Here is a 9,054-nt window from a genome sequence, read left to right as displayed (position 1 = left end):
AGACATTTTTCGTTGGCCACCCAACAGCCACTCACAACCCTCTTCTTCCTCTCAGTCCTCTGTTAGCACAGCCGAAAACATGTCACCTTTCCAGACTCCTTTGCAGCTAAGAGTGGCCACTTGACCCAATTCTGGCCAATTCAACACAAGAGAAATTGCTGGGTGGGGCTTCCAGTAACACTTTTCTTTTAAAAAGATAGGCTCTGCTGACATAAGTGAGACAATTAAACTTTGTCTTTTAAAACATATCAAAAATATTACGTACAAAATTGAAGTCACCTTTGACCACCCCTCAACTTTTGCCTCCTCCCCTCCCCTCCTATTATCCAGACCATTCTCATGCATTTGAGTATTTTTGTATTTGTACATATATGATATAAACATATATGTGTGTATATATATATATTACGATGTGTATATGATATATAATAATGTTGGGGTTACATATAGGGTATCATACTGAAGGTATCACTGTGCAGTGTGACTTTCTCATAAAACAATATGGAGATATTTCCATGCCACACCTATGGATGTACCTCATTCCCTTTACCTGCTTCATAGTTTCCCATAGTACAGATGCTCCACAATTCATTTAGCCATTTTTTTATGGATGGACATTTAGACCATTTCCAATTTCACTACTTCTTTCTTATTCTTAAAAATAACACTGGAATGAAAAGTCTTGTCCAAGGCTCTTCATGCACATGTGTGAGTATTTCTCTAGGGTAGATACTCAGAAGTGTAATTGCTGGGTCATAGGCTATGCACATTTTTTATTTTTATGTCCTTTTAAAATTTTAATAGATCCTGCCAAATTTCCCTCCAAAGTGGCAGTACAAATTTATAGTCTCTCAGCAGTGCATGAGAATTCCCTACACTCTCACCAACTTAATTTTTTTTTTCTAAATCTGATGGGTAAAAACTGGCTTCTGGTGTGTTTCCTTGCAATTTTCTAATGAGTAGTGAGTTTGGCTTCATTTTTTCCAATTCTTAGCTCAACAGGGGCTTGTTTTGGTCCCAGCAGCTCAGTGGGTTCACGTCAAGGATCTGCATCATGTAAAGGAAGGGTCTCTGGAGTGGGAACCACCAAAGTCAGGTTCTCAAGTCTTTGCTGCAGTAACTTTGGGAAGTTAATGAACCTTTCGGGTTCAAAGAGCAGTGTGGTGATTAAATGAGACAATTCACAGAAGGATTTAGCCCAGTGCCTAGCATAGCACACACCCAATAAATGCCAGCTATCGTTATTATGATTATTTATGACCACCGTCTCCACTTTCCTGATGTGTGATGGGCAGCTGCGGACGTGGCTTCTGGGGATCCCCACCTCCTGGTATTCACCCCTTGGTGTAATCTCCTAGTGACTTGCTTCATGTGTAGATTACAGCAAAAGTGATGGGATCTCACTTTCAAGACTAGGTTAAAAAGACTGTGGCTTCCATCTTACTGACATATCCTGTTGCCTTCTCCATCCAGATACTTTGATGAAGCAAGCTGCCATGTTGGAGAGATTCTGATGGCAAGAACTGAGGGCACCCAGTCTCAGCCAGTGAGAAACTGAGGTCAACATCCCGTGGAGAACTGAAAGCTGCCAACAGCCATGTCAGTGAGCTTGGAAGCAGATTCTTCCCCAGTTATCCATTCTGATGACTGCAGCCTTGGTTGATCCCTTGACTGCACATTGAGGGACCTTGAGCCAGAGGACCCAGCTAAGATGCACCCAGATTCCAGACCTGCAGGAACTGTGACATGGTAAATGCTGTGATTTCAAGACACTGAGTTGGGGGCTGATTTGTTACACAGCAACAGATAACTGATACATGATATTAGTTTCTCAAGGAAATGGGCCCCATTGACCATTTTTCTTGGTCAACAGCATGAAATCCAGAATCTTTCCTAAAAATATGGTAATAACATATATTTGGCTGCAAATAAAACTGTAGAATGGATTTCTAAGACTGGATGATGTTGTGAGTTATTTCAAAGACAAAAGGTTCTGGGTGTTTTCATTGCCTTTAGCTTGATCTGCCACCCTGTGCTTTTGAAGTGGGGAGGCAATGCACCGACAGAAGCAGCAAGGGCTTGACAGTCAGACAGACATGGCTTTCGAGTTCAACTCTGCTGCTCCCTCACGGGGCCACCTTAGACATGTCACTTCTCCTTTCTGAGCCTCCCTTTCCTCAATCATCCAAAGAGGTTTAAAAAAGAAAGCAACCTCCCCACCTCTTTTTACTGTGGAGATGCAGAGAAAGATGACATATCCAAGCACCCAACACACAGGAGACACAGAAATATTATTCTCTTCTTCCAAGACTTTTTGATCTTGAAAATTCGCCCCTTTCACAACCAGAGAAAACACGGAAAGGTAACACATGGAAATGGTCTAGGAGAAATACCACCTTTGCTGAGTTTGTATGAAAAGAGAAGGGAGGCCCAGGCTCTTTCTCACACGATTAAGAATAAAAGTGTACGAGGTGTGGGCATTTATTCAGGAATGGACAGTAATGGTGATAGAATGTTACCAAAATGGCAGAGACGCACTTGGCCTCTCTTTAGCCTTGGAAAGGAAAGAGAGAGAGAGAGAGAGAAGGGTTCGGAGTGTTACCTAGAAGGGCGAGAGTAGACTTTTCTTTTAACTTTTCAGTTAATCTTTTCATTCACTTTCTAAGTAATTAAGGGCTGAAAAGTAAAGATCTGCTGGCCTTGGAGGGACCCTATCTGGGACACTTGCCTTCTTTTTTCCAAAAGAAATAGACTCTCTAAAACCACAAACCTGCACCTGTTTCCCCCGATTTAAGGGCCCCCAAAATGATGTTTTCAATTAGCAGATGCCTTTCTTTCTAAACATGATCTCAGGCCAAACTTTATAGCTAAAAAATCTTCATTTTCTCTCACAGCTGCCCTCCAAACAAACATAAGAAAGAGAAGGAAGCATCCAGTGGTTCCTACCTGTGATTAACTTTCTCACTGTGAAAATTCCAGCTTTTCCTTCCATGGAAGCACAAATCCTTTGAAATTGGAGCGAGCAATTCCGGGGACAGCCCAGACAGCCCAGACTGAGGATGGCTTGGGGAGGCCCGATGGTGCTGGTTTGAGTTTCAGCTTTGGCCAAAGCCCGCTTCTGTCTGCTTTCCTCCAGGGCCAGAGGATCAAGGCGTGTCTAGACAGTCAACCCCATAGATTATTTCTGTTTCAGCTCAGTTCCTTCCTTTACCTGCTCCTGAGTGATGGGGACTCACTGGTAAGGACTTCAGGGCCCTTCCCAAAAAGATCCTTGAGTTCTCTGCCTCCAGGATGACCTGGAGCAAGGAGAGTGGGGAGGAGGCATCTTTCGTGTTATGAAAAGTGGGCACAGCAAAGGAATGCCCATGGGAGGCATTCCTACAAGCCAGGGCCTTTCTGGGTGAAGGCAGCTTTGAAAACAATTCAGGCAGGGGAGTTTTTTTTTTTTTTTAATAAAAAAAGAGAGGTTTCGGTATTTGCTTTTTTGGTGAGTCTACATTCAATAATGCGATCAGTCCAATGCCCCAAGATTGACATTCTCACCACAGAAGGGAAAGGGGCAAGTGTCCCCTCCTATCAACTTCAAGCAGAGCACAGCCCTCTGAATAGCTAGCAAATAAAAATACAGGGTGCCAAGTTAAACTGGAACCTCAGATAAACAAATCTTTTGTCTACTAAAAAAAAATTTATTACCTGAAATTCAAATTTAACTGGGCATCCTGTGTTTTATTTCGCAACCTTGCCTATGGGGAATTTGCCTCTGTCGGGAATGACCCAAAGGCACAGTGTGAGAGATGGCTCACAGCAGCTTCGGTGGGGTCAAGAGTCCATAAGGAAGGAAGACCCAGGGCCAGCAGTGCCATCAGTGATAGCTGGTGTGCCACTGTGACGGTGCCAGCAGCATTGTGGGAAAGGAGCCATCACTGGGCCGGCTCTTGCCCCGGCCTCAGTTTCCTTCTTCCTGCCTAAGCCTCATCCTCCCACCTGCCTCCTCAGTCTCGGAACCGTCTGATACTCATCCAAGAAATTCCTTTCCCAATAATGAGTTTTTAACTGTAGTTTTCCCAAATGCATCTCCTGAGTTTAAAAAAGAAAAAAAAGCCCCCATGAACGTCTCTGCTCTGTCTGCCTCAGGGCAGTGCCAGCCCAGGGGCGGGGGCCAGGACCCCACCTCATCCCGTTAAAACCCCTCAGAAAGGGCCGCCTTGTCCCTCAGGTGGGCGGGTGCCCAGGAGGCCACTCGCTGCCCTTGACTTGGAGAATTCCACCAGGCTGCAGAAAGGCTTCCAGAAGCCCCATGCACCTTCTTCTCTGGTGTTTGTGGGTTCACAAGGAAAGGGGCCATTTATGGGGTGGATTTGAGCGCAATCGGGGGCTGCAGTCCCAGGGCCGGCTGCGTTTCATTCGCCTCCGAAGGCCGGTGCTGGCAGGGGCAGGGCGGTTTCTGCGCTCCATCCTCCGCCAGTAAAGAGCCCCTTGGGTCCTCTTTCGGCTGAGAGCTGGTCAATCAAGCCACTTGCTAAAGAATTCGGCGGGGCTCGGTACCCACTAAAAGGGAGGGGGCCCTGCCCTTGCGGCTCACTCCTGGGCTCATTCCTGGCAGCTCCACCGCAGCTGTCCTGGGCCTGCCCTCCACCCATCGACTCTATCCCTCCACCTCTCCTTCAGCCCTTTCTTCCCTGCATCCTCCTGTTTAAAAACAAGGGGTTTGGAGCAGTACAAATTCAAGGTTGAGCCCTGGCTGTACCACTCCCTGGCAGTATGATCTCAGTTACTGTCCTTCTCTCAGCCTCAGCTTTCTCATCTGTAAAATGGGGGTAATAAGTGAATCTAGCTTATGGACTGCAGTAAGGATGCCATGAAATGATGCAAGTGAGGTGCTTAAACCTTGCCCAGGACATTCCCTAACCTCTACTCGGGCCCTCTTTTACAGAATTGGAACTTTAACCCATCCCAGGAGGCAGAGGTAGTTAAGTGTGCCAGCTGTGGCGGTCTTATCTTCCGCACCCGGACCACAAGCCCACAGACAGCCCCTATAGGATGCCACACAGAACAATCTCAGTCGATGCCAGAAAACCATGAATCATAATAATGATAATCATTGCTCCCATTTATTTAGTGTCCTTATGTCCCAAGAATTGCAGTGGCAATAAAAATAAAATAAATTGACCAAAAAATTCTGCTCTCATGAAGTTGACATGCTTTACCTCCGTCAAGCCTCACATTCACCCCATGAGGTAAGTACTATTGTTATGCCCATTTTACAGATTAGGAAACTGAGGCTCAGAGAGGGTAAGCGACTTGCCCGAGATCACCCAGCTTAGTAAGTAAGCAAACAAAGATTCAAACCCAGATTCCAGAGCCCTTCCCTCTATAACTACCTGGTTCCACTCAAGCTTCATGAGAAGGCTGTGAGTGAGAGATTATATGGTACTGCTTTGCCCAGGGTAAAGATTAAAGAGGCTGCGTCAGGGTAAGTCACTCACCACAAGTCACCAGGCTGGTCAGGCCCAGAGCTCCAAGTGAGTGTTGGTGTGTCTGAATCAACAAGGTCATGGTGCCCTCATCTTGGTGCCAGAAAGACCACCTCTGAGCCTCCCCTGGAGGGAGCCGAGGACTGGCAGGTGCCTCAAAATCCCTTTCATTGAAACAGACCTCAGACTCGACTCAGTCGCAATGAGAACGGCAGCGATAAAAGACAGGGAAAAGTCAGGGCATCCACTCCAAGGACAAAAGGATCTAGATACTGAACTACCTCCTCACCTCATTCCTATTCTTTCCTCCCAGTTCGGGATGGCGGACGGGGACTGCCTGAGCCATGGCCCCTCCTTGCTCAGCCCCCTACATGACAGCCCAGGAAGCCAAGCCCAGCGGAGCACTTACTGAGTAACTCCTGCCTTCAGTCTGCTGGAACGAAGATGCTGCTCCTCCGAGCTCCCATCTCAGCATCCTATGATGTGACAGCCAGGCCCATTCTTCCCAGTCCATTCGCGTCTTCCCAAAATGATTTCTTCCCTAATGAAAGTCTTTTTAAACCCAAACTATACTTCTGTTTTTACCTGCCAGCACCCCAGCCTGCTCTCCACATTAGGAACATTGGTGATAAAGGAGGCCTCTCCAGCTCTGTCCTGCATGGCTTCAGAGACAAGGTGGGAAATCCTGTCTAAGGGGGAAGAAGCTAGTGCCAATTTGCCTCATTTCATTTCAGTATTTGCTACCCCTCGTTATTGGAATGGGACAAACCTGGGCGCAAATAAAAGCCCTCTCCTTGCAAGCTGTGATTTAATTAGGGGTAGGCTGTCTCAGTAGCTTACTGACTGGTCTCCCTGAATATTACTCAGGAATTTTAGCTGTAAGTAACAGAAAACCAACTCAACAAGTTTGAGAAAACAAAGGAGGGGAAGGGGAGCCTGGTATTTACTGGTACATGAAATTCAAGAATCCATTTTACCATCAGGTACAGCAGGATCCAGGAGCTCAAACAAGGTAGGACTCAGTCTCTCTCTGTATGGTTTTTTGTTTGTTTGTTTCTTTGTTTGTTTTTTTTGTATTGGCTTCTGTTATGGGCTAAACTGTTTCCCCCCAAAATTCATATGTTGAAGTCCTAACTCCCAGGACCTCAGACTGTGACTGTATTTTGTGATAGGGTCTTTAAAGAAGTAATTAAGGTAAAAGGAGGTCACATGGGTGGGTCCTAAGCCAATATGACTGGTGTCCTTATGAGAAGAGATCAGAATACAGACACGCACCAAGAAAAGACCACGTGAAGGCACTGAAAGAAGATAGCCATCAGCGAGCCAAGGAAAGAAGCCTCAGAAGAAATCAACCCTGATCTTGGACTTCCAGCCTCCAGAACAAAGAGGAAATAAACTCTGTTGTTTAAGCCACCCAGTCAGTGGTACTGTGTTATGGCACCTCTACCAAACTAATACAGCTTCTTCTCAGACAGCATGTTCTCACGTAGCGATGGTATTACATCTGCGGTTCCAGGCTAACATCCCCAGCTCAGCAACCTGACAAAATCTCTTTCCCCCAGTAGATCTAAAAAAACAAAAAACAAAAAACCCAGAATTGAATCTCATTGGCCAGCCCTAGGTCACATGCACACTCCTGAGCCAATCCCTGTGGCCACGGGGGATGGAAGAGGCTTATCGGCCACTACTGAATCTTGTGCCCACCCCTCAAGTCTGGATGGAGTCAGCCAAACCACATGGCCTGAGAGCAAGGTGTTGGGGGTGCTCTCATAGGGAAGATGAGGGCAAAGGGGAGAGCAGTGCAGTGGCAGAAAGCTGAAATAGCAGGTCTCGGCTCTCCCCACCACCCACGATCCATCCTCCACGGAGCTGCACGAGAGTTTTTTTCATTTAAAATCAGACCATCTCTAGGGGGGAGGGTATAGCTCAGAGTGGCAGAGTGCATGCTTAGCATGCACAAGGTTCCGGGTTCAATTCCTAGTACTTCCTCCAAAAATAAGCGAACCTAACTACCGCCCCCTGCTGCCAAAGTGAAATAATACAATAATAAACTGAAATTTAAAAAAAAAATTAAATTAGACCATCTCACGCCTCTCCTTCAACAGAGTTTCTTTATCTGTCCCTGCCTGCCCTTCCACTTCACCTCTCAGGATGCCCCACACCTCTGCATGTGGCAGGCACCCTCAACTTTGAAGGCCTTGTGTCACTGCTTCCTCTACCTCAAAAACTTCCTCACTCCATCCTCACGACCCAAATTAAGAAATCACTCTCTCTGGGAATCCTTTCCTTCTGAGCAGACCCACCTCACTTCCAAAGCAGAGCAGAACAGCATGACAGTCAAAGGCTGGACAGACCACTTAGGTGCAGATCTGTTCACTGTGTGACCTCCGGTAGGTTACTTCCATCTCTGTGCCTCCATTTTCTCAGGACCTAGCTCCTAGAATTACTGACAGAAATGAATGAGTTAATACATGAAAAACACCTGGAACAGCACCCAGTACACGGAGAATGCCTAAGAAACGTTGCCTCTTGTTACCTCGTGTCGTTTGCACACACTCCTATTGGAAACGACCTGTCCATTTCCCTGAAGGAGCCTGGGCTCTCTGACGGGGGGGGGGGGTGCCTGTTCATCACACTGGATCCCTGGGGCTTCGTAGGTGTGCTGTTTCCCCAGCACAGAGAAGGTGCTCGGAATTTCAAAACCCTGAATGCAGGGATGAGTGAGTAAGCCCGCAAATGCCTGCACACGGAGGCAGAGTCTCTGATGGCCAGTGCAACAGCCTCCACCTTGCATCTGCGACCTGTGCACACCCCCACCTGTCCCTGCTATGCGATCACCTCTGAGCCAACCCCACCCCTCTCCTCTCCTCCAAACCATTTCCCTCCCACCCTCTCCTCCCACTCATCCAGTCCAAGTTCAAGCGCAAACCACCAGGAAAACCCAAAGAACCTTCATCGGATAAATCACCCGATTACTAATCAGGTCCACCCGTCCCACCGTTAACCACTATTTTCCCTGCGAAAAGTAAACACCGCCTCCTCCCCATCGCCTGACAGCAAAGCCATTAAACCCAGGAAGGGCGTGTCTCCACAGCAGCCCAGAAACAACTTGAAAGTGGAAAAATACGGTGGATTCGGTGATTCAGTGGTCGTTAAGATAGCCAAAATGTTTGGTTTCGGCTCAGACGGAACCCACTCCTCTCCCCTACTTGGTCTCTTCCAAGATCAGAGAGGGCAGAGGACACCTGAGCAGGCTGGATGCCTCTCTGCGCACCCAGATGAGTTTGCCAAGCACTTGAGTTTCTTTCCGATTTGCCCCCCTCCACGCGGGGCTGGGCTGGGAGGTGCCAAGAGATTCTGACCCGGGCAGGCGTACCTGAACAGCGCCCCCTGGAGGAAGCCGAAGCGGTGCCTAGACACCAGGGAGCAAGGCCCCTGGCGCTTGGGCGACACATTTGGCTCCCGCTTCTGGCAGCCAAGACAGAAAGAGAAACACATCGGGTTGCATAGCTTTCATTTTCCGACAACAGAAAAGCATGTTCAAACCTCGGCAGAGACAACATTTTTACTGGAACTAGGC

At 47.5% G+C, this 9,054-nt stretch overlaps 1 long non-coding RNA gene across 1 annotated transcript; it reads right to left on the bottom strand.

The window, feature by feature from the left end:
* Positions 1 to 3,753: 3,753 nt before the first annotated feature.
* Positions 3,754 to 8,336, bottom strand: LOC140688339 (uncharacterized). Its single transcript, XR_012062978.1, has 3 exons — positions 8,011 to 8,336; positions 7,778 to 7,920; positions 3,754 to 7,041 (listed from the first exon to the last, which is right to left on the bottom strand). It is a non-coding gene; the product is annotated as an uncharacterized lncRNA (long non-coding RNA).
* Positions 8,337 to 9,054: the final 718 nt, after the last annotated feature.

The sequence above is a fragment of the Vicugna pacos genome, chromosome 22, assembly GCF_048564905.1.
Source record: "Vicugna pacos chromosome 22, VicPac4, whole genome shotgun sequence".
Classification (NCBI taxonomy): Eukaryota; Metazoa; Chordata; class Mammalia; order Artiodactyla; family Camelidae; genus Vicugna; species Vicugna pacos.
Note: the sequence above shows the minus strand (reverse complement) of the source record. Positions and strands in the feature narration are given on the sequence as shown.